At 45.2% G+C, this 26,702-nt stretch overlaps 1 protein-coding gene across 2 annotated transcripts in view; it reads right to left on the reverse strand.

Moving 5' to 3' along the window:
* The window catches only part of CCDC88A (coiled-coil domain containing 88A), a 241,170-nt gene that overhangs the window by 183,047 nt on the left and 31,421 nt on the right, over window positions 1-26,702 (reverse strand). The window lies entirely within an intron of this gene.

The raw sequence follows: 26,702 nt of genomic DNA on the forward strand, positions 1-26,702 counted from the left end.
AAAAAAAAAGTAAATTAAATAAAACAAGTGGGTTTAGCAGAGGAAACATGGGGCTTAGTCATAGATAAAATCCAGGTCTCTACAGCTCTAAACTAATCCTCAGCCATAAGAAGTGCAGAAAATGCCCACAGTGCTATCCATCATATCATTTAAGAATAACTGCGTTAAACACAAGAAATATGTTAAATTGTAGGTCTGTTTTCTGTTGTTCTTAATGTTTTAAAACTAGAAACAGAAGAAGTTAAAAATATATACAAGCTGAAAAGATACTTTTATAGAAAATACAGAATAGGATCAATAGGCAAGATGCATGGAGAGAAACTAGGTCATATGAAAACTGTCTTATTACCACACATTAGCAGCTATTTTTGCCATCTTGTCTTAACTGATTCAAAACTGTTTATTTTCAAAACTAGACACAAACACACACATACAAATTTAGGTTACTAGGGAAGAGATCTTGAGGCCATGGTGGATAACCTGATGAAAATGGAAAAGGGGAGAATGTTGTAAGATATTTTGTGACCCCACTGGGGACAAAAGTAGGGTATAAAGTAAATGAATTAATAAATTTCAACTCGTAGGCAGCATTAGTGAGCACATTCTATGCGATTACAAAAGTAACTGAAGACAAAGTATCTAGTATCAAAATGGTTTTGTACAGATCCATGGTGTGGTTGTACCTAGAATACTGTGTACAATTCTGGTACCACATCTGGAAAAAGATACTGCAGACTTTCAAAAGAGTGCGAAAAAGGGTAATCTAAATCAAGGGATTATAACAAGAAAAGGCTACCTGAAAAAGCTTTTCAGTTCAGCAACCAGATGACTGAAGGGGGGGGGGATTTAATCTCCCATCCAAGTGTTATGGCCCAGTCCAAATAGCCTCCCAAAGTTCTTTTAAGTTACTTCAATCACACAGACACAAGAATAAAGAACAGAAAGAGATCAATCTGAACTGTACCAGGTCAAAAAAGTCCGGGTTATGACTGGCTACAGACATTTATTTAATTAATTAATTGATTTTATTTTTAACCCGCCCTCCCCACAAGTGGGCTCAGGGCGAGGTACAACATTGATTAAAATGCAACTTAAAATCAAATTATAAAAACAGATAAAATACTGTGCCCCTTTGGGGGCAACTAGCAGGAGTGCACTCTCCATACCCCTTGTAGAGGGAGACCGGTGGAAGGCTCGGCAATGATGGCCTAAAATTAGCCTCCACCATATGCCTGGAGGAACATCTCTGTCTTACAGGCCCGCCTAAATGATACAAGATCCTGGCGGGCCTGAGTGTCCTCAGACATAGAGTTCCACCAGGTTGGGGCTAGGACCGAAAAGTCCCTGGCCCTGGTAGTGGCCAGCTGAGCCTCCCTAGGGCCAGGGACCACAAGTAGATGTTTTCCGGTTGAACGAAGTGCTCTCTGGGGCACATACAGGGAGAGACGGTCCCTTAGGTATGCTGGTACCAGTCTGTTTAGGGCTTTATAGGTCAAAACCAACACCTTGAACCGGATCCAGAATTCTACTGGGAGCCAGTGAAGCTGCTGCAAGATAGCGTAATGTGTGTCCTACACAAAGCTCCAGTTAGGACACGCACAGCAGAATTCTGGACCCATTGAAGTTTCCAGATCAAACCCAAGGGCAGTCCTGTGTAGAGTGAGTTACAGTAGTCTAACTTGGAGGTGACCGTTGCATGGATCACTGTCGTTAAATCCTGGGCCAAGAGGCAGGGCGCCAGTTGCTGGGCCTGCCAAAGGTAGAAAAAGGCCGCCCAAGCCACAGTCGCGATCTGGCCCTCCATAGTCAAGGAGGAATCCAGAATCACGCCCAAACTCCTAACCAATGGTACAGGCACAAGTGGTGCCCCCCGCAAAGGTCGGGAGAAGGATCCCTGCCTCCAACTGTCCACAGCCCAAGTACAGGACCTCCATATTCGCGGGATTCAACTTCAGCCTGCTCTGTTCTACCCACCCAGACACGGCCTCCAGATCTCTCAACAGGGTGTCAGGGGCAGAGTCAGGTTGGCCACCCATCAACAGATACAACTGTGTGTCATCTGCATATTGATGACAACCCAGTCCGAAACTCCGCACCAACTGGGCAAGGGAGCGCATATAAAGAATGAACAACAGGGGAGAGAGTATCGCTCCCAGTGGGACGCCGCACTCCAACAGTTGGCATGCGGATAGTCTCTCCCTCAGCACCACCCTCTGTCCCCGACAGAGGGGACCAAATATTAATTGAGACATCCTCTTAGTTGTCATGGTGGCCATGAAGTTCTGCACAACTCCATAGACAATGAAATCCTCCAAATCTCAAACACCAATCTCAAAATGAGCTTGATCAGTTCAGGCAAGGAAATCTTTACATAGGAGGGTCAGGTGGATAATACAATAGAATCTCTAATCGGTCTCATAATCCAAACTCCTGATATAAATCCTCATAAATCAGTGAGTACAATACATATGCATAAGAGCAATGTTACTATGATACAATATTCAATGAATGGTATTCATACTTCTAAAAAAGTATTTTTCATATTCATTCCCTAGGTTACCACTACTTAGTCCATGAGTCTGCATATAATGGTCATATCCCAGCATCTATTGAGCCACTGAAAAAGAGAAGAAAAAGTGCAGGACTCCCACTGTTGGGCCACAAAAAGTCTGGCAGCAGGCAACAGAAATCTATTAAGTTTTTAGAAAAGAAAGCTTTTAGAAAAGAAAAAATTCCAGCCAAAGTTTAGGATCAAAAGCTTGGGTTCAACAGGAAGTTTGTTACCTGCAATCTCTTTACTTTTATTTATGACTTTTCTCCAAAAGCCTTGGATGATAACATAGGAGTCAGACTATCACATGTGGAAATAATCTCTAGTTGCTTCACATCCCCTCCAGCATCATTCAGTGCTTTCTTAAGCATTTGTTTGAGCTGAAGTGGGGTAGTGTACCCTTGAGATAAGATTCTGAACTCATTTTCTTTTACAGTTGTGTTTAACAATAATGCTGAGTTAAATTTTCAAATGTTTGACCATAACTCAGGATCCAGTTCTTCACTTTAGATCCTGATGTATGGATATTATTGACTGTGGCAGTGAAGAGGTTAATAGCAAGTTATACAAAACAGAAACTAAGCTTTTCCTGTAAGATAATCAAGTAATGAACATGTTGTTTCAAATGGAGTCTTATCTTCGGAAAATTCAGCTAATACAGCCGGTGTTTGTATATGGAATTTGTCACGCCCCTTGCCTGTCGGGGCCACCTGCTGGCCCTCCACTGTCCTACCTCACCACCTCCTCCCCTGCTCAGGGCTCCACTGGGCCTCAGAAATAGAAATGGATGAAGCCTGTTTACCTCACTGGCCCATGTTGGCTGGACCTGCCTCCACCCAGCCCTTCTCGGTGCCCTCCACTGTCACCAATGCCTCCACACAGCCTCCACGCTGCTTCACACACCACTCTGGAGGCCCTGCTGGGGGTTTCTCACCACTACTGAGCACAAGGCTGTGGGTTCCCTCGGGGTCTGGGGGGCAGTGGGTCACCGCCAGTCTCAGTTCCCAGGTGGAACACAGCCCCAGGCCCAGGGCAGTATCGAATTTGGAAATATTGCTAAATATGTAGCCTAACGTCATTTTTAACTCCTTTTAATAAATATATGTGGCTGCTGTAGCTACATGAGTCTCTCTCGTGTAGAGAGACTCTTAGTGCAGTCTTCATTGGTAATGGTGGTTGCATTTATAAAGTCTATGTCTTCCGGTTTTAGTTGGGGTATCTGAACAGAAGCAAGAGAGCGAGTTACTACATATTCTAACACACTTTATATATAAGTCCATTTTCTAAGAGTTCTTAATTGTTGCTTATAATCCTTGTAATTACACATCTGGTGCTAGTCTCTTTGTTTTAATTTTTAATATTACTAACAGTGGTATTGAACCTGATGTTTTTAATGTGGATACTTAATGGCCATATGTTTTGTTGTCAGAAACAGCCTTGAAAAAGCTGTCTGCTGTAGGGTAAATGTACTAAGATGTGTGAGTGGTCTGTGCATCTTGGGATAAAGAGGGAGGGAATTATACTTTGGGAATCATACTTTGAGCTGCATTTTCCCAACTCTTAGAAAATGGATGAAATAGTGTACCTAACAACCCCTTAACAGACACTAGCAGCATGCCCTGAAAGAACACACTATGCAGACTGGTCCTCTTTCTAAAAACCTGAAAATGTAGATAAGCTTCCATCATGCACTGCAGAAGGCAATGGGGAAATTAGACATTTTTGTTGGTGAACATTATTCAATTCTCCACTATACCTGTTGATAAAGAACACTTTGAACATCCTTGCAAGAGCAAGCAAGGGTATAAGACATCAGAACAAATATAACTAGCCTTTACTTACTGCCCAGCATTTAAATGTAATCTCCTATAGCAAATATTTTCTTAGTGACAGCTTTATCTCATCCAAACAAACATCATAAGACAACCAGGTGAGTGCACACCAATGAAAGAATGGGGAGCTGGACTGTGGAATGGAAAAGTACTTGGATAACATTTAGCACCTTCAAGACTAATAAGATTCATTCCAGCATAAACTTTCATGAGTCTGAGCATAAATTAGGCACGTACATTTATACTAAAGGCTACAACCAACAGAAAGGCAGGCGATGTCTGGTTATATGGGCTCCATGATTAAGCCCTAAGCTATCAGCACCCCCATGTTACTTACATGATACTGCTGACTCCAGCAGAAATTACAGTCCTTCGATATATGAAGACTCAACATAGCAGCCAAGACGGTATTTCAGAAACTCCAACAAAGACAGACGACAAGCCATCAGAAATATTACCCCTGATAATACCACAGGAAATCTTACCACAAAGGCTTTGCCACTTTGTCCTTACCTACAACTACTTCAGATGCGGCAACAGCCTGTATCTTCAAATTAATGGCACGGCCATGGGTACCCTGACGGCACCACAGTAAGCATTTTCATGGCTAACTTATAACAAATCTTCCTCAGCCCCCACCAATCAATTTCTCTCCTGTATTTGAGATTTATGAATGATATTTTTAGCATTTGGATATATCTAAACTCTAGAGTTCAGTAGAGACTCGTAATTCATAAGGTTTCAGTCTTCTTCTTCTCCTTTAAATAAAAAAGCCAGTGTGGTATAGTGTCAAACTAGAATCTGGGAGAACCAGGTTCTAATCCCCACTCTGCCATGGAAGCTTGATGGGTGACTTTGGGCCAATCACACACACTCAGTTTAACCCAGCTCTCAAGATGGCTATGAAGTAAAACAGGGGACAGGAAAATGATGCAAGTTGCTTTGGGTCCCCACTGGGAAGAAAGATGAGGTACAAATGAAGTAATAAATAAATAAACATACTATAGGAACAGCCACATGCAGTTGCCAACCTCCAGCTGGGGCCTGGAGTTCTCCTGGAATTACAACTAATCTCCAGTCTACAGAGAGCATTTCCCCTACAGAAAATGGCAGTTTCAGAGGGTGGGTTCAGGCATCACATCCCTGCTGACTCCCTCCCCAAACTTCACCCCTTCCCGGGCTCTGCTCACAAATTAACAGGAAGTTCCCAACCCAGAGTTTGTAACCCTAGTTCTATGAGTTCAGATTAATGAATATACAAAAGCCTTATATTATAACAGGAAACACTGCAAACAGGAAACACTGCATAATCCACCTTCCAAATGACAGAGCCTACCTAACTGAAATAAATACCATATCTGTTTAGGACCAGAGTCTAGCATGCCATTTGTCGCAGCTTCTGTTTTTGTGTTTGATAAATAAAAATTATTAAAAGATCATTCTCTAGTATAGTGAATCTTTGCAAACTAGATAAACACACAACTGGATATCAATAAGAAAGCTATTGTTGAAAAAATTACAACAGAAAGTTTTGGCCTTTGTAGTAGATACTGGCACACAAATGCAGACACTTTACTAAAACAACTTCCTTGGGAAGCAATCAGAGAAAAATCTTAGAGGTTTCAGAAGCAAAAAGATGCAGAGAAAGAAGAAAGTTCTTCCCACATATTTGGCAGGCTGACTAGGAAACAGCAGTTATTTCTAGTCCGGGTGGAAGCCCAACACAACAGACATTTTAAGCTTGCTTATAACAGTAGGACTGCGAAGAAATAATCAACAATCTGCCCAAGAAAGAGAGAAGAGAGACAAACCAAAGAGCAGTTGCAGGATGCTATATAATACTGAGCTCTGTTTAAGCTCCCACCCATTTCTCTGAAGTAGCCCCAGGCTTCTGAATGAACTCCCACAACAGTTGCAGCAGCAATGTACCTCTTTATTAATTGTTGCAATAAAATATATAGCTTGTTAATTTAGACAAACTTTTGAGAACTGAGCTGCAATTTAAAATTGACTATTTCAACTGCTTTGATGTTCTCTGAGATAACGCAGATAATTTTGGAGGTCTATTATTATTATTAATCATGGTTGTACACTTTCTCAATTGGTTAGAGCGGTGGAGTATAAATGTCTGAAAATAAAGAACTGAAGATTTAGATTATAGTCCTAAACAGCTAATAGCATAGGTAGGGAGATACATGCATATAACTGTATGTATTTCGAATGTTTTACTGCGACCAAGGCTGAGCAAACAGGGTGGTTTTAAATGAAAAATTATTTCTCTTTGTTGACAACTTTATATCCTGCCATTTATGGTCTGGGTTCAGACCCCTCCAAAGGTCCTGTGGAAATGTCTTCATCAGGCGTCAAAAGCCCAACGGAGAATGGGCTGATCACGCTTCTGGGAGCAAGAAGCTCCAAAGATCTAGGGGCCATTGACACCCCCCTCTCACCACTTTGGACAGGAATGCAAAGAAAGGCAGTGCCAAGACAATCTTAAATATACTTCTGTATTCTGCCAAGTAATTTACTTATGGCAAAAACTTTTCAAAACACCTGCATACATGAACATCTCCTTCTAAACTTTGCTTATCTGTGTGTCAGCCCTTTTTGCTTGCAGGTTAATAGTAGACACTGGGTGGGATCCAGTGCAAAGATATTGCTAAGTCCATACAAGAATTGCTGATCTTCCCAACACCCCCACCCCCACAATTTATTCCCAGGGCCACATGACCAGTACAGATGTGGGTCAAAAAGCTACAGTGGGGAGGGGGGGTGACATCACTCCCTTCTGCCTCTTCCATTAGTGAAGTTCCACTCACACAAGAAGCAGGAATTTTTTCACCCTTATGAGTTGGGGGAATTAGCATTAAAGGAGACACAGCAAGAGGGGGGTTACCGGGAAATCTCCACCTATGCATACCAGGATTGTTCCCTCAGAGAACTCTCAAATAAACAGGCAGATGTTTTATAGGAAAGCTTTCTTTATTAACAGAGCAGTAAAAGGCAAACACAAAGAAAATCACACACAGCATACACAAAGAGCTAACTAGGAAAACAGTGAAGAATTGGGAAAGCACTTTCGGGGAAAGGGTGATATTTACCACTCTCAGAGAGGAGGTCCACTAAGGAGCAGAAAAATGACCAATGTTTAACTGAGAGAAGGAGCCCAATGGAGTAGGGATGCATGAGTAGGTACCAAATCACACACACTGAGCACATGGCTGGACAGTCCAGTTATAGAGAGAAATGTACCCTGGAGCAAAACTGACATCTTGCTTCCACAAACAATGGCTTGTCTGGAGGTTTGGACAATAAGTTAGGTTTAATGGTTCTACTTGTAGTAGAACAAAAGGTGTAAATTGGGCTTGATGACCCAGCAACTGCTGGATGGAGAGAGCTATCAAGTTCACTGAATAGCTCTGATTAGGGTAGGTGAAGAGAAGTAGGGCACTGATGGAATTAGCCAGAAGTTCTTGGGAGGCCTCAGTGTTCTCTAGGGTGTGGGGCAGCATCAGCTAGCCAGTTGCCTGACAGCTTCTGGTAGTTTTCCATGCGTCAGCCAGGCTGGCAACCACGCTAGGATAGGAAATGCCATGTGCTTACAGCATAAGAGGAAGGGGTTTATGATATTACATTAATAAACTGCCCTTTTAGTGTGGTAGGGATCCAACTGCTAACAGTAGCATCTCAACTGATGTGGCTTTTATGCCAAGTGGGTACTGCAGCCCCACAAGTAAGAACATAAGAGAAGCTGTGTTGGATCAGGCCAATGGCCCATCCAACACTCTGTGACACACAGTGGCCAAAAACCAGGTGTCCTCAGGAGGTCTGCCAGTGGGGAAGGGACACTAGAAGCCCTCCCACTGATTGCCCCCCCAAACACCAAGAATACAGAGCATCACTGCCCTAGACAGAGAGTTCCATCTATACCTTGTAGCTAATAGCCACTGATGGACCTCTGCTCCATATGTTTATCCAATCCCCTCTTGAAGCTGTCTATGCTTGAAGCTGCCATCACCTCCTGTGGCAGTGAATTCCATGTGTTAATCACCCTTTGGGTGAAGAAATACTCTCTTTTATCCGTTCTAACCCGACTGCTCAGCAATTTCATTGAGTGCCCACGAGTTCTTGTATTGTGAGAAAGGGAGAAAAATACTTCTGTCTCTACCTTCTCTATCCCATGCATAAACCTCTATCATGTCACCCTTCAGTCGTCGTCTCGCCAAGCTAAAGAGCCCCAAGCGCTTTAACCTGTCTTCATAGGGGAAGTGTTCCATCCCTTTAATCATTTTAGTTGCCCTTTTCTGCACTTTTCCCAGTGCTCTATCTTTTTTGAGGTGTGGTGACCAGAATTGTACACAGTATTCCAAATGAGGCTGTACCATTGACTTATACAGGGGCATTATAACACTAGCTGATTTGTTTTCAATTCCCTTCCTAATAATCCCCAGCATAGCGTTGGCCTTTTTTGCCATCGTACACTGTATCGACATTTTCAGTGAGTTATCCACCATGACTCCAAGATATCTCTCTTGGTCAGTCTCCGCCAGTTTGGACCCCATCATTGTGTATTTATATTTGGGATTTTGGGCCCCAATGTGCATTACTTTGCACTTAGCCACGTTGAGCTTCATTTGCCACATTGACGCCCAGCCTTAACAGAACCCTTTGGAGTGCCTCACAATCCTCCCTGGTTCTCACCACCCTGAACAATTTAGTGTCATCAGCAAACTTAGCCACTTCACAGCTTACTCCCAACTCCAAATCATTAATGAACAAGTTAAAAAGCACCGGACCCAGTACTGAGCCTTGCGGTACCCCACTGCTTACCACCCTCCAGTGTGAATATTGCCCATTTGTACTCACTCTGTTTCCTATTCATTAGCCAGTTTTTGATCCACGAGAGGACTTGTCCTTTTACCCCATGACTATTGCGCTTACTTAGCAGTCTTTGATGAGGAACTTTATCAAAAGCTTTCTGGAAGTCCAGGTAGACAACATCTATTGGTTCCCCCTTGTCCACGTGTTTGTTCACTCCCTCAAAGAACTTTAACAGGTTCGTGAAACAAGATCTTCCCTTACAGAACCCATGCTGAGTCTTCCTCATTGGCTTTTATTCATTAATGTGCCTACTAATTCTTTCTTTAATAACGGTTTCCACCAACTTACCCGGTATTGACGTTAGACTGACTGGCCTGTAATTTCCCAGATCTCCTCTGGAACCCTTTTTAAAGATGGGGGTGACATTAGCTACCTTCCAGTCCTCAGGAATCTCCTGATGTTAATGAAAGGTTACATATCTTTGTCAGGAGATCTACAAGTTCACATTTGAGTTCTTTCAGAACTCTTGGATGTATGCCATCCGGGCCTGGTGATTTGTTAGTTTTTAAATTGTCTATCAGTCGTAGGACCTCCTCTCTCATCACCTCAATCTGACTCAGGTCTTTCAATATTCCTTCAAAAATCAGAAGTTCTGGAGTGGGCAAGCACCTCTCATCTTCTACAGTAAAGACAGAGGCAAAAAATGCATTTAGCTTCTCTGCCATTTCCCTATCATCCTTCAGTAATCCTTTTAACCCTTGATCATCCAGGGGCCCCACTGCCTCCCTGGCTTGTTTCCTGCTTCTAATATATTTGAAGAAATGTTTATTGTTGGTCTTTGTTTTTTGCAACGTGTTCCTCATAGTCCCTTTTTGCCTGCCTGATCACAGACTTGCATTTTCTTTGCCACAGCCTGTGTTCCCTTTTATATACCTAACTCCAACTCGCATTCCACCTTTTAAAGGAAACCTTCTTAGCTTTTATAGCTTCCTTTGCTTTGTTTGTTAACCATGCAGGCCTTTTTTTATACCTATTTGTACCTTTCCTAACCTGTGGTGTATATTTTATCTGAGCTTCTAGGATTGTAGTTTTAAACAGTCTCCAAGCTTCCCCAAGGGCAGGGCTGGATCTAGGGTTGCCGGCGCCCAGGGCAACCCAAGTCTGGCACCACGCGCATGCGCGCAGTGCATGCCCGCTCCCAGCGCTGTGTGATGACATCATTTCTGTGATGTCATCACGCAGGGCGGAGCGTGCCACCCACATGGCAAGTCAGCTGCCCTGGCACGCTGCGGAGCTGGCGGCGGCAGTGTGGATGGCTGGGAGGCCACCCATGCCATTCGCCTGCCCCGCAGGACAGGGGGCGCATGGCAAGCCGGCCGCCCCCTCAGTGGGGCAGGCGAATGGCACAGGCGGGCTCCCAGCCACCCACGCTGCTGGTGCTAGCTCCGCAGCGCGCTGGGGAAGCCAGCTTGCCGCACGAGTGGCACACTGACAGGGCAGCAGGCTTACCACGTGCCCCCTGCCCTCGGGATAAGCAAATGGGATAAGCAGAGGGCCCCCTGCCCTCTGCTCAACCACCCACGCGTTCCCAGCGGCTGGCAGCTGCGCCCACACCCCCTCTTTGACGGCGCTGGGGGCAAACTACCCCCCGGCCCCCCCATCGATCCGACGCTGCCCAAGGGTTTTGACCCTTTTAACCTTTCCTTTCAGTTTCTTCTTCACATGCCTCCTCATCTCAGAGAAGTTACCCCTATTAAAGTTAAAAATGGCAAGTCTAGGCTGTAGGCTTGAACTCTCTGAGGCCTGGGAGGCAGCTAGGCCTACCTTTGCTGACCTTATGCCAACAGAATTTTTTCGGCATCCTTGTCTGACAGGTCCAGGCCCTTCAACCTTCTCTCTTTCACTGGCCTGTTGAGAGGCCCAGGAGGGGGCGAGGCCTGGGAGTTTGGCACATCTAGGCCACAGATTTGTGCTCGCTGAGGCCTGGGAGGTGGCTAGGCCTGCCTTTGCTGGAATTCCACCAACAGGAATTTTCAGACAGGCTCTTGGGGGCCAAGGCAGCTTAGGAATTTGGCACATCTAGGCCGCAGATTTGTGCTGAGGCCTGGGAAATGGCTGGGGTCTGCTGTTACTGACATTCCTGCCAACAGAATTTTTCTGCCAAAGGAAGAAAGCGAAAGTGAAAAGCACACCACAGAAAACCTGGCTAAAAGAAGGAGAACGGACCTTTGGACACTTACCATGAAGGGTCCTTCTCCTCTGAGGAAAGGAGGACATCTTGGGTGATTCCCACCATCCAATCAGGGAGGCAGGAACTAACTTTCTTCCTCTTCCTGTCTAGCATGTGGGACCACCCTCTCTTTAGTTCAGGTGACTCCACAAAGCAGTAACATTGAATTTATCAGTCAGCAACTGTCAATACTGAGAGAGAAAACACCTGTTGCATTAACATGTACTGCAAATAAAGCATAACCCAGAGGAGGTAGAAGAATGAGGCAGCAGGGTAGAGAAGGACGGAGACCCGGGGAGGGCAAGATGTCCTCCTTTCCTCAGAGGAGAAGGACCCTTCATGGTAAGTGTCCAAAGGTCCATTCTCCCTCTGAGGCGGAGGACATCTTGGGTGCTCCCAAAGCAGTTTCCAGTTTCTGAGTGGGATGTGGTCTTCGTCCACGATCATGTACTGCAGTGCTTTTCTACTACAGTCAGTGTCCACTGAATCATATAGATTTGATTTGTAGCATCTTAATAAGGTCAAGACTGACAACCTTGTTGCTGCCTTGCAGACTTCTTCTACAGAAGTGTTCCTGTGTAATGCTGCACTGGTAGTAGCACTCCTCAAAGAGTGAGCTATTATTCCACAAGGAACCTCTACGAAAAGAGTTTTTAGGAGTTTCGATAGTGTATGTTTTGCTATTGGCACCTACCGCCGCCGAAGACATTTTCTTCCCCAAATTGAGGGGAGATATATTTAAGAACAGTAAGACTGACTTTCTGATTTGCACTGTTCGGAGCAGATAGGCCTTGAGCCTCCTTCTGACATCTAGGTTGTGTCAGAGCCTCTCCCTAGTCTATTTAGGGTACAGGTAGAAATATGGTAGCCTTATCTCTTGCAAACTATGCAGTTTGGAATATGCTTTTGGAAGACAGTACGAGGCATCACCTTACCATTGTGAAAGATACAGAGTTCAGGTCTGACTAAATCTTCTGGCAGATGCGAACATAATAAGGAAGATAATCCTCATTCTCAGCCTTCTCAGGGGAACATCCTTCACCGGTTCAAATGGTCAGGGCTGTGTAAAATGTCTACTGAGTGAGAGCTTCCCAAGAAGAGTTGTAAATTCTGAGCATAAACTGTTTTCTGAATGCTAGGAGAGTGTTGGCCACCTCTCAGGAATATCCCCATCTTAGGAAGATGTTCCTTTCTATTTCCACACGGTTAAGCAGAGTAAGTCTAAATGAGAGAGCCAAATCGGTCCCTGCTGTAACTTGATCGGAGAGGTCAGCAGGATGAGAGATGGAAATATCACCATCTGTTGGAGAGTGGAAAGGCATGGTCTGTTACTAGTAAGGGTAGTAATACATAGAGGAGGCCTAATGGCCACTGCAATGTCAGGGCATCTGCTTGTGGGTAGAACAAACCTTGTCATGTACCCCAGTAGTTGATGGCTGTGTTGAGACTCACACAGGTCCATGAGGTGTTGCGAAGTGCAATGTTATCCACTGGATGAGATGTTTCTTAAGGGACTATTCCCCTGTTGTCCCCTCAGCCAGTCTGCCTGAGCATTGGATATGCCTTTGATGTGTACAGTTCTGACTGAAGCTAGGTGACCATCCTCCCAGGTAAGTATCCTTGCTGCCACCTTGTGTCGCCTCGAGGTCTTGAATCCCCCTTGCTTGTTTATATATGTTTTGTCTGCTACCTTGTCCATACAGATCTCTGAACTGGAACAGAGCCAGACAAATTGCTCACCTTTCTAAGTCATTGATAGGAAGACATGCCTAACCTGATTCTTACACCTGTAAATATTTGTTGTTCTTGAGGGGTCATGAATCTTTTGCTTTGCATTGGGTTGGTGACCTTGGCTTAGATGGGTTTTGATCTGAAGTGGTATCTGAACAGAAGATCTGTCTTCTCCATGATCTGTTGTTAATGAGATCTAAGAAAGGTCTGAAGTGATCTTGACTATAGACGACCCCAAAGGTATTGCATTGTAGGTGGCCACTAGCAAACTCATCAGTTTCAGAAGTGTCGTGAGAAGTGATTTTGCACTCTCATGACAGTCTCAGACAGTTGTTTGGTCTTCCTGACCTTTTCTTTGGTGAGGGACAGAAAAAGCCCTTTTGATGACTGTGATCTAACCCAGGTGTTCAAGCTTGTAGGAACTGAATGGTGAATTGAGTGTTGTGGTGAGATTTTCTCTGGAACTTGAACCGATCAGGAGATCGTCTGGGTACAAGTGAACATGAATACCCCCAGTCTCTGAAACATATGATGGGGTTGATCATGAATTTTGTGAATACTCTTGGTGTTGTGGACAGGCCAAAACAAGATGGCTCAGAACTGCCATTTTTGTTTTGTTTTTTACATAAAATCGTAGGTATTGTTGATGGGCTGTCAGAATTGGTACATGGAGGTATGTTTTTGTGAGATCTGTAGATGTCGTGTGTTCTTCTGATTGATTGGTCACTGAGACTGAGCACAGAGTCTCCATTCAGAAGTGATACAATTTGATAAACTTGTTCAAAAAACTTGAGGTCTAATAACACCCTCAAGCCCCTATTCTTTTTAGGGACTGTGAAGAAGATTGAGTAGACCCCTTTCTGGTGGGCAGCTTTCAAATTGTATGGAATAGCCTTGTGAGACTATTTGTAAGGTCTGCTTGCTTGTCACCCCAGGCTTGATGGTAAAGAGTAGTTGGCCTCTCACAAGGACAGCTAGCAAGTCCTGTCTTAGAGATCTGGGTATTAAGGTTGGATCTCTTTCCACATGTGGAGAAAACAGGGTTAACATACCTGTAACTTATGTTCATCGAGTTCTTCTGTGCTGACACACATGGGACTGCGCAAGCACAGGCCAGCCACCGGAAGATTCTTTATCGCTTTTTTGAGCTCCGAAGGGGCCGTTGGTCGTGCGCCTCAGCGACCGTTTCCCACCCAAACGGTCACATGCTCTAACAGTGACCAACGGCCCCTTCCCTCTGTTCATCCTTGCCGCCGCTATCCCATACATAACCTTCAATTTTTATTTCTTTTGTTTGTTTGTTTGTTTGTTTTAAATGGAATTCACAGCGGGGCAGGAGGGAGGGATGTGTGTCAGCACAGAAGAACTCGATGAACATAAGTTACAGGTATGTTAACCCTGTTTTCATCTTCGTTCTTCTGTGCCTCCACATATGGGAGAGTACCAAGCTTCACACAATAAGGAAGGTGGGGTGAAATCCAACTCAATTTTATTATGTACCAAAAATATTAGCACAAGATAAATAACTTGTTCAAAAACCATTAAAGTTGTTCAATAAACTATATACATATATACATATACAAAGTTTCATTCTCCATCATTGGAGTAAGGCATTCAAGCGTATTGTTATGAGAACAAGGAGTGGAGGACAGCCTTGGCTACAGCAACATCTTGCTCTGCATTAACATCCATAGCATAATGCTTTACAAATATGTCAGCAGATGACCACGTAGCCGCTTTGCAGATGTTAACCAGCGGCACACCCCTGATAAGTGCTGACGAAGCTGCCTGAGACCATGTGGAGTGAGCACTGATCCCCAGTGGACAATCCACCCTGGCCAGAGCATAGGCCTTAGTAATGGCCGACACTATCCATCGGGACACTGCTTGGGACGATGCCTTGTGACCCTTGTCCTTACTTCCAAAGCAGATAAAAAGATGGGGACTGCTACGGAAGTCCTTTGTCCTGTCCAAATAAAAGGCCAAGGCCCTCTGTAAATCTAAAGTGTGAAGGGCCTTTTCTCCTTTAGTAGATGCATTCGGAAAGAACACAGGTAACGTGATCTCCTGCAACAGGTGGAAGGTGGACACCACCTTGGGTAGAAACTTAAGGCACGGTCGCAAAACCACCCTATTTGTATGAAAGCGAAGAAACGGAGGGTCAGCCCTAAGTGCTGCTAACTCGCTAACCCTTCTGGCAGACGTTACAGCCACCAGAAACGCCACCTTGTAGGACAACAAGTCCAGAGGGCATGTAGCCAAAGGTTCAAAGGGAGGCAGCATCAACCTAGATAGTACTAGGGAGAGAGACCATTGAGGCACCGGTGGTGACACAGGCAGGTAGAGATTAAACATCCCCTTCAGAAATTGACGAGATTTATGGTGTAAGAACACAGTACAACAGTCAACCTGATCGTGAAATGCGGATATTGCCGCAAGGTGTACTTTTAGAGAGGTGACTCTAAGCCCTTGGTCTTTAAGACTAACCCTAAGGGACTACTAACAGGCACCACTTTTTTTGAAACTGCCCAAGTCTCAAATCTAAGCCACTTAGCTTTGTAAGCCTGTCTAGTGGAGAGTTTCCTTGCATTTAGCATGACTTTCTGCACTTGCTCAGAATAAGTTACAGGCGGGGTAGTATCTGCCAGGCAGACAGGTGCAACTTCTTGGGCTTGTGGTGGAACAAGCTCCCGTTCAGCAGAAGATCCTGCCTGGGAGGTAGACTCACATATGTTTGATCGGACATCTGTAACAGTTTGGGGAACCACACCTGCCTTGGCCAGAAGGGTGCTACCAGAATGCAATCTGCATTGTCGTTCTCTATTTTGCATAACACCCTTGGTATTAGCGGGAATGGTGGAAACATATAGTGCAACTTATCCCCAATAGAGAGGGGGTCGCTCCCCGCCCTTGAACAAAATATCTGGGCCTTGGTGTTCGCTGACGTTGCAAACACATCTATGCTCAGTTGGCCCCACATTTGGAAGATCGGCCCAATGTACTTTACGTTTAGTTCCCATCGTGGTCTAACATGTGTACTCTGCTGAGGGCATCTGCTTGAGCATTGTCTGACCCCGCTACATGTATAGCCCGAAGCATCACACCATTCTGGATCGCCCATTCCCAAATGAGCGTGGCCTCCCTGCAGAGAATCATAGATGCTGTGCCCCCTTGCTGGTTTAGGTAATACATGGCAGCTGTGTTGTCCGTCTGCACCAACACCTGACGGTTCTGCAGAAGAGCTGCAAGGGACACAAGTGCAAAACGAATAGCTCTTAATTCAAGAACGTTAATATGCAAGTTTCTTTCCCTCTCTGACCATACATCTTGTACACATACAGCACCACAATAGCCCCCCCCCCCATCCTTGCAAGGATGCATCTGTGGTCACTGTAACCTCTGGATGCAGGTAGCCAAACAGGGTTCCCTTAAACAAGTTGTCATCCGACAGCCACCAATCAAGCAAGGATAATATGACCCTGGGTATGGAGAATTTGAGAGATGGGGGGTGCTGCAGAGCATTGTACCTCCGCACAAACGAATTTTGAAGCGGACGCATACGCAGTCTCGCAAAGGGTACCACTGAGGTAGCAGCTGCCATATGACCAAGTAAACATTGTATCATGCGCATAGATTGGAAACGATTTCTTTTAAACATGGAAATCAATACCTTTAGAGACCTAGCTCTTTCCTGCGTAAGTAGTGCCTTACCCGCTACTGAGTCTAATACTGCACCAATGTAAGAGACCTTACGGCCAGGTACCAGTTTTGATTTATCAAAATTTACCAGCAGACCCAAACGCTTGCAAGTGCTCAGTAATAATTCCACATCTTGCAAAAGCCTAGCTTCAGAATCTGCCATGATGAGCCAATCATCGAGGTAGGGAAAGATGGTACATCCTTCCTCTCGAAGGAAGGATACCACAGGCGCCACCCACTTGGTAAATACGTGGCGCTGTGGACAGGCCGAAGGGAAGCACCCTATAACAGAACACCCTTCGCTCGTAAACGAAGCCCAGAAACTTTCTGTGCTCCTCTAGTATTCCAACATGGAAACAGGTGTCCTTCAAGTCAAGGACAGCAAACCAATTCCCTTTCTTTAGCAAGGAAATTACAGCAGACAGTGTGACCATCTTAAACTCTGTCACTTTTAGAAAAGCATTAAGACCCCTTAAATCTAGAATGGGACGTAAACCCCCATCCTTTTTGGGGACCAGGAAGAAACGAGAAAAAAAGCCTTTCTCAGACTCCTCATATGCCACCTCCTCCACAGCACCCTTGGCCAAGAGAGATATGATCTCCTCCTCTAGCTCAACCATGGTATTATTCACAGCCCTTGATGGCGAGATACACATAGGCAGTTCAGTGAATTCCAGCCCATATCCCTTGTTTACAATTGTTAAGACCCATGAGTCAGATGTTATTGACTCCTATTCAAATAGGAAAGGCTTCAGCCTGTCTGAGAAAGTCAGGGCTATGATTGGTTCATTCTGTCAGAATTGCCTCCCTGCTCCTTGCGGATCTTTTTGCTGAGCAGGAGGCTGAGACGGACGGCACTTAAAAGGCCTACGCCTCTTGGGTTGCTGCACAGGAGTGTAATGGCGCTGAGAAGCAGGGTATTGCTGGAAGTAAGGACGTTGCTGGTATCTTCCATGGTACTGATATGGGTTGTATCTCGTAGGGTATCGTGGCTTAAATGCAGACCTGTCTGCAGAGGTCACTCCCAACGACCGAGCCGTCTGCCTATCCTCCTCCTTCTTTTTCAACGCCTGATCTGTGGTGCTTGAAAACAGGGAACCTCCCTCAAATGGTAGATTCTCGATCTTTGTTTTCACCTCTTGTGGGAGAGTCGTTGACCGGAGCCAAGAGTGCCTTCTCAGGATCACCGCTGCTGACATACCACGGGCAGCAAGTATCAGCTGCATGGCTTCCCGCATTCATCTGCTGTTTTGAAAGGCGAATGGCTTCATTCTGCAGCAGGGACACCACTGCCTTCTTATCTGCAGGCAAGTCAGAGACATAAGATGCCAGCTTCTCCCACAGGTACAACTGATAGCCAGCCATGATGGTTTGGTAGTTAGCTATACGGAGGGCCAGTGCCGAGATGGAATATTGGCGCCTGCCCATAGCATCGATCTTTCTTCTCTCTTTATCTGGCGGGGCGGAAGAAGAGCCAGACCATCGGTGCTGGATCTCCTCAGCAATCAAGGATGATGGTGGAGGATGTTTGATAAGGGATTGCCACGTGCCTTGCTTGATCTTGTACATCTGCTCAATCCGCTTTGATGTAGCTGGCAGATCCGAAGGCACCTTCCACACCTTCTCCACTATCTCCTCCACGCCCTCCAACATAGGGAAACCCACCGTAGCTGGGTTGTCACCGTAGATGCAACACAGGAGCTTGTCCTTCGTCTTAGGCATGGCCGAAGAAATATCAATCTCCAACCCCTTTGTCTTACGAGCCATCTGGTCAGTGTAGATACGGAGGTCCTCATACGGGGAACTCGTACTTCGGACCACACTGTCATCTGGAGAAGGTTCCGACAACAACTCAGAGCGATACTCGTAGTCAACATCAGCTTCCTCCTCATCAGAAGCAGGGGCCGACACCTCGTCTGCTGGAAACAGTGGAGGTAGCCACTCACGCTGCCTAGATGTTGATGGCCTCGGATCCGAGGAGTCATACCCCACAGGGGCCCCCTTCCATTGGCAATGGTATGCAGGTGGAATATAGGAGGCGTGCCGGTGTCGTGATGCCAAGGAACGCTCAGAACCGACGCTTTCCACATCGGAGAAACGGCATCGACTCCGAGTGGAAGAAGCCGGAGACGCAGGGGACGGCTCCCTGGTTGCTCGTCGGTTCCGACGAGGGGCAGCTATTGTAAAAGCAGTCCAATGACGGGGAACGATGTTCATTCGAGACCACAACGAATGCCCCCGGATCCGGCTCCTCCTCCTCCGGAGTGGAACGGCTTTGAGGCAAAGGCATGCGTGGAGATACCAGCACAACCTCATCTGCTGACTTGCGCCTTGGGGACCGAGAGTGCCGATGCTTGGATTTCTTCGGCTTCTTCGACGGTTCCAAGCTGATCCTCGGATCCAAAGCCCTTTTGGTGGTTGATTTTTTTCCCAGCAGTCTCTGGTCTCGGAACCGCGGTAGACTTCGGATCCGGCGTCAGAGTCGTGGTAGGATCCTATCCTTTCGGATCCGATCCCGAAGCCGATTTCTTCGGATCCGATTTTGATGACGCCGGCCCTCTGGGCGATTTCGGGGACATTGCCACCTGCAACCCCGCTTTTGAGGCTGCTATACTTGTCGGTCGAGATGTCAACACCGACTTAGCAGATGCCACTGAACCCGCTCCAGAGTGCCTTTTGGCAGGAGTACAGGGGTGGCTAGCCTTTGGGGAGGACAATGGAGTTTTCCCTGCCACCGAAGGGGGTCTGGGAGTTTCCTCTCCATCCAGCACTTTCTGCTACAACGACACCTTTAAGCGCGCAGACCTCTCTGTCTGGCCTTATGGGTAAACTTCTGGCAGATTTTACAAGCTGGGACATTATGACCCTCCCCAAGGCAAAACAGGCACAGATCATGCCCATCGGTCTGGGCCATCTTCATTTGGCACTGAGCACAGTGCTTGAATAAGGCCTTAGAGGCCATTTAGGGATTAAGGCAATACGTGTCGTCAAATAACAGTCCAAGTCAATACACACCGAGTCCGAAATCAGTCCAAATCAGTCAGAAGAAGAGTAAGTCAAGTCAAATCCAAGTCAATCCCGAAATAATCAATCCTTCACTAATAAGCACGGAGTTGTGAAGCAGACATTCACTTCAAGCAGCAGCAAGAAAAGATCTGAGGGAAGGGGCCGTTGGTCGCTGTTAGAGCATGTGACCGTTTGGGTGGGAAACGGTCGCTGAGGCGCGCGACCAACAGCCCCTTCGGAGCTCAAAAAAGCAATAATCTTCTGGCGGCTGGCCTGCGCCTGTGCAGTACCATGTGTGGAGGCACAGAAGAACAAAGATGAACTGTCTGTTTGATCTTGGGACAAGGTAAGCATTATCCCCACAATACAGCTGGAGAGCTGGGACTGAGAGGACTGGTTTATCCAAGGCCATGTGGCAAGATCATGGCAGCGGTGAGATTTCAACCTGCAGAGTACTTCATCACTGTTCAGTTACTTAACCACTATACTACAAGTGGGGTCTTGAAAGGACCCCCCTTATTAAAGGGCTGCCTAGATTAATCCCAGGATGGCCATTTGGAATCTTGTCTGGACCTTAGTAGTGTGTGTTGTGAATAAAAGGCTGAGGGCCAATTGTTTGAGTGTTTTTGCCAACACATTCTTCTGTCCTAGGTCTCAATCTAGATCTTTCCCAGGGCATCCCCAAATAGCTTGTCTCTCTGAAAGAGGTAAGCCAGGACGATATTTTTAGAGTGTGAATCTGTCAAGCGTCAATGCTCTTAGTGTGACGCTGTCAAGCGTCAATGCTCTTAGTGTGACGCTGTCAAGCGTCAATGCTCTTAGTCAAGCGTGCTGGCTTGTTACTGCTGTCAAGACCATAGTCCTGGAAGAAAAAGGTAAACGTATCCAGGATGACGTCTGTCTTGAAGGTATTGGCCCTTACATTTCTGTTTGCCCCTTCAATGGGGGCAGCTATTGTTGTACAGGAGGAGTTGGATCAGTTTCCAGATCCATACTCCTGACACTCTTGGGCAATTGAGGCAATAGCTGTAGCCTTAATAGCCATGGTCACGGCCTCGTGAGCTCTTGTTAGCATGGCCTCCCTCCTCTTGTCTAAGTGGTCTCTGACTGATCCTTACCAATCTTCTGACCAGAGCCCAGATGACTGAAGTGTAGCCACTGGAGTTTCCATCGCAGGTACCTGCAACAACTCATAGCAAAGAAAGGTAGTGAGTGCAGTTTGTTTCGTTTTGTTTTGGGACCAAGTTTGGGGATTATTAATTGGCGTATGGTTTAGACCACTCAGCCTTGAACCTTCTCCCCAAATATTCTGGAAATGGGAGGACCTTTTCTGAGGAACCTTCACTAGGAACAGACTCGTTTCCCTGGGTTGGATTTGGTATTCCCAGTCTAAGGGTCCTACTCCCCCAAGGGTAATTTCTATAGCTCTAAGGCTGAGAATGTCTTGGGGAGTAAATACTGGTAGACCTCAGATTCAGACAGCTGAGCTGACTGTTCTGGTAGGGATATTTCTTCCTCTTCCACATCTGAAGGAATTCATCCTTCTCCCTGTCATTACAGACTCTATCTGAGGGCGATCCCCCTGCTCCGTGGGGATCCTTGACTGATAAACATTACAAACTTCCTTATTCTGACTCAGACCATCGGTCAGTGTTATCTGCTCAGACTGGCAGCAGGTCACTAGGGTCTCAGGAAGAAGTATTTCCCCTCATCTACCTAATCTTTTAAACTGGAGTTAATGGGGAACAAACCTGGATCCTTTGCATACAAAGCAGAAGCTCTTCCACAGAGCTACAGCCTTACTCATGGAGGGAGGAGGAGGTAGACACCACACCACTATTTCCTCCCTCCTGGTTAATCTTATGAGTTAAAATGTTCAAAGAGATCGGCAAGTTTGCGCCCTTTATACATTACCCATCTGACAGGGAAAGGCAGGGCTAGAACCTATTGTAAAAGCAGGGCTAAATCCAAAGGGGAAAGGCCTGCTGTAAAATCTCCAGCCAGGAGATTGGCATGGGCACATTCACATGGTGCCAGGGCTGAGGAGATTCCTGGTATCTTTATAGGGCCAAGGTGCTTCTGACTGACAAAGTGACAGGACTTCCTCCCTCATAGTCAGTCTAATTGCTGACAGGAATTCTGGAGGTAACACGTTCGGGGGAACACTTACGTGGCCCTCCTGGGCTTGTCGGCTGGAGCTCTGGGTGTCTGGATTATGTTTCATCCGTGTCTCTCCTGCCAGGAGATTGGCAAGTGCGTCTTTGAGATTAGGCGGGAAGTCACTCATCGTGTTGTTTCCCACCAAAATTGAGCTCTGCCAGGTGGCGCTGTTCTCAGCTGGCTGACAGAGGCATGCTGTTTTAAGAAGCTCCCTCTGTGGAAGATGGGGCTGTTTAGAGGCCTGCGTCTCTTCTGAGGCCATTTCCTCACCGGGGAACCACACAGCCTAAGAGGCATGCTGGTGCCGGCTGGGCTTGTTCCCACTGCCGGTAGGACAGCTCCGTGGGAACAGCCCATATTCTCCTTGCCAGGGAACCCATACAGCCTAAGAGGCATGCTGGTGCTGGCTGAGCCTGTTCCCGCCGCTGGTAGGACAGCTCTGTGGGAACAGCCCATATTATCCTTTATGAAGCTTTCCTCAAAGTCCGATGACTCTCTAGAGACCATATCATCCTCTTCTTTTCTTTCTTTGGCAAGAGGAGTAAAAGAGGAGGAAATGGGAGGAGAAGGACTAAAGAGTAAGGTAAAGAATGGTTTGAGGAAGAAGGAAGATAAATAAGAGATAGAGAGGAAAAAAGGCAGCAGAGCTAGTCTGCTGAAGAACTGCTCTCCCTGGAGGCAGGAACAGAACTGAAGAGAGGGTGGTCCCACATGCTAGACAGGAAGAGGAAGAAAGTTAGTTCCTGCCTCCCTGATTGGATGGTGGGAATCACCCAAGATGTCCTCTGCCTCAGAGGGCGAGCTGGGGCGAGCTGGCTCCGAGGCTTCTGCTATTCTTTTCTCTTCCCTCCTTTTTACAGCCCCCATTCCCCACTGGATCAGTCTTACCGCAGTTTAGTTGGGGCTGCCGGGACTGGAGCAATTCCTCTGCTGCTGCTGGAGGCTGTTCCTTCCAAGCCTGAGGGAGTTCCTGATAATATCGGTCTCCTTAACAGGCTACTGCGGACTCAAACACCACACCCTCTAGTTGTCTGAGGGGGGGTACCTCCCAGCCTGTAGGTAGGGGACCTTGGTGGAGTTTGTGGTTGCAGCCATAGAACTTAGGAGAACCTAGGGACTGCTGGCTCTATCGCTTGCCATCGTGGTAGTGGCTGTGGAACTTAGGAGAACCTAGGGACCTCCACCTCTAATGCTTGCCGTTGATCCAAGTAAAATGGTGGTGGGGTAGGGCAGTAGGGCCTCTCCCTTCCTGTGCGAGCTCCACACTGCCTGTGGCCTCGGCCTCCCTGAGTACTGGGATTACAGGTACACGCCACCATGCCCAGCTCATCTCTGGCAGTTTCTTCTTTACCTGGATCACTGGGTTCTGCACAGTGTTGCTGAAGACGTCATGCTCGGAAGGCAGGGCCAGAAAAACTGGTGATTCCTGGGACAAGCCCCTCTCTTCTGGGATCAAAATCAGTTAACTGACCCAGCCTTTGGAGAATAGGAGCTAGGAGATATATCCCAAGAGTAAGGACTGCCCTCAATTTTATCATTCTGCTACAGTCTATGTAGGATATTTTAAAACAGAGATCAGAACTGTAGTAGCCCCGGACAGTATGTCTAAGGATCTTACCTTAGACAATATGTTCCTTGCATTGTTCCCTAATTCTGTAATCCTAGTCCTACTGCATTCTTCATTGGTTGCTTTATGTTGTCCACACTGGTTTTTGTTTATCCTGTAATCAACTCTTAGTGATAAAGACGGACTAGAAAATAAACAATCCCATACATGGTGACACAAGTTTCAAGTAGGCAGCCATATTGATCTGCAGTAGAACAGCAGGATTTGAGTCAAGTGGTGCCCTAGAGACCAACAAGATTTTCAGGGTATAAGCTTTCGAGAGTCAAAGCTCCCTTCTTCAGATACAAAGATAAAAAAACTCCAACTGAATTCAATTGGCTTATTCCTAAACAAGGGTATTTAGCACTGCCCCTTCAGATCCAAAGAAGTTGTAAACTTTGTACATCGAGTACTAAAAACTGAATTTCTCCTGCTCAGTTTTTCTCTGAAATCCACCCACTCATATTATCAGATTGCTATATTTGTAATTTAAAACAAGATATATTTTAAGCTTATGGGCTGCATCTGAGAAGTCAGCAGTGTCAATGGCTCAGAGTGGGAGTTACAGTAGAAAGCTCACTGAAAATGTCACAAGTATCAAATAGTGTAATTATATGAATCTACGGAGCCACCATGCTGAGCATCCTGTGTATATTCTGGTTGTCTCAGTTTTTAAAAAAGGACAGCATTTCAAGCAATTAAAACAATTAGCCCTCTTCTCTATAGAGAAATCTTAGAGAGGCTGCCATTTTTAATGAAACAGAAATAATAAGCAAGAATACAAAATATATTTTTAAAATGCTGAATGGTATGAAAGGAATGTGTAGAAATTCTTCTCTCCAGTATTATTATTATACATTCACACACCAGAGACACACAAGTCTTCTAGATGAATTCACTGGCAAAAGATTCAGGATAAACAAAAATGGAGTTCTTCCCTGTATATATAAACAAAATTTCCCCCAGTCCATAACAAGGATTCATTACCAACTATTGTGGCTATAAATTAAGAAAGGACTGCTCTGTTAATGGCCATTAGATAGTGCAGCTAAATGGAACCTCCAAGATTTCTGATTAACAGATACTTAGGCAAACAACAGTGCACCACAGTGCCCTACTTACGAACAAAGATGTGAAGATCCAGTAAAAACAGCACCCTTCCCAAGGACTTTTTCCATTTTTAATGGAAAAATTGGGAAATTCTGAGGAACACTGAAAAAACTCCTATGAAACATGTTTCTTACGGAATAAGTGAAATTTGCTAAAACTGCATAGAGTGTAGCAGTTTGTAGCTCTCACTTTACTGTTGGGTGTTTTTGAAATTTTTGTCTCCAGAAAACATTTATTTTTTAAAAAATATGGAATTTTTAAAAATTCCATAAATATGACAATTAGTACAATTTGATATGCTAACTAAGTTTAAAATTCCATAAACATGCCAATTAGTACAATTTCATATGCCAAATGATGCATCTTATATTGTTAAAGCAGCAAAACAGAGTTAGGTTTGACAGGAAATAAGTACTGAATATATTTCAGTTATGCCCAAAATATTAGGTTTTTTTCATGGAAAAATAGGGGAATCCCCTCCCCTCCTTCATAATTTCTGGAAATTTTCATCTCTGCTTAGACTTGCTGCCATTGGTGAAAGGATACTAGACTAGATGAATCCATGATCTGATCTAGCAAGGCAATTCTTAGTTGGGCAACAGAAAAATAATTCTGTTTTCAGTCCTACCGCTAACAACTGTTTTTCTGGAAAGCTTACCTGAATAGGGCAAGTGGTCTGCAGCATATACCAATGTGACTTTTGCCCTCCATTGTTGGTATGTTCACAGGCAAAGTAAAATGTCTTGGACATGCTCTGAATGGAGCAACTTCCTGCTATTATAAATGAACAAAACAAGTCATTGCCATTTTGGAAAATGTCATGTGGAAGGGAATGATTAAGTTCAAGGGGGTAAAATTGCTACTGCTGATATTTTAGGAGAACTCATCTATCAAATGTAATATGAGAAACAGCTCTCAGAGGAAGAACTGAAATCTATTAAGTCTGCTTGCTGTGAAACAAAAACTTACTAGGAAGCAACTGAAAGAGCAAGTTGTTGAGGTTCAATCCAATCAAATTCTTGAATGCTCAAATCGGACTGACCCTCATATTTGTAAATGGTCAAAAATTAATGGCTTTTTGTAACTATCCAGATTGATTTCAACTACAAATTCTCTTTAAGGAGAATAAAGTACTAAGAACCAAAAAATAAGTAATTCACAGCAAAATGTTTTCTTTGTAACTGGTACAAAATTTATCTATATGAGGTCTTACCTTGATTATATTATCTTTGTAAAGTGTACAGTAACAGTAAACTGCTGCTTGACAGCTCTTTTTTAAATCTAAGCAGGCATTTGATGAGTATGTTCTGTTTTAATTTAGCTTTTTATTTATATAAAATGTTCTAAAACATTAAAATTTAAAATGTTAAATATCCGTAATATTTCAGTCAAAGATATTTTTAAAGATCTACTTATAATAGGGTTCGTCAACTTTGTGCCCATGGGCACAACTGCACCCACCAACACCTTTCCTGGTGCCCACCAAGTGTTTTTAGAAAGTGGGTAGAGCCCACTGGAGCTTTTGCCAGCATGGCTTCTGATTGGTCATTGGAGATTTGATTGGCTGTGCAGATTTTTGAAAATACTGCTTTGGCAGAAACTGCTTCCACAGCACAAGGATCTTCACTGTGTAACTGAAGATAAGCTGCGGTAACCATTTTGGGGTTGGCTCTGCCTCCTGAAGCAGCCATATTATGGTAGCACCCACCACACTGTGTCAGAATTCCAAATGTACCTACAAGCTCAAAAGGGTTGGGGACCCCCAACTTACAGGAAGCAGTTTAGTTGAAATTGCCAACAGACAGGAAATTTTGGAATTAAATACAGCACAAGGGTGAAACTGGATCAACTGGCTGAATTCCAGTTTTGTGGTTAAAAAGTTAATATTGTCATATGCAATCCAAACACGGCCCCAGAGTGCAAATGAAGACATTCACAAAATAGGTCCCTGGATAG

The sequence above is a fragment of the Eublepharis macularius genome, chromosome 1 (assembly GCF_028583425.1).
Source record: "Eublepharis macularius isolate TG4126 chromosome 1, MPM_Emac_v1.0, whole genome shotgun sequence".
Taxonomy (NCBI): domain Eukaryota; kingdom Metazoa; phylum Chordata; class Lepidosauria; order Squamata; family Eublepharidae; genus Eublepharis; species Eublepharis macularius.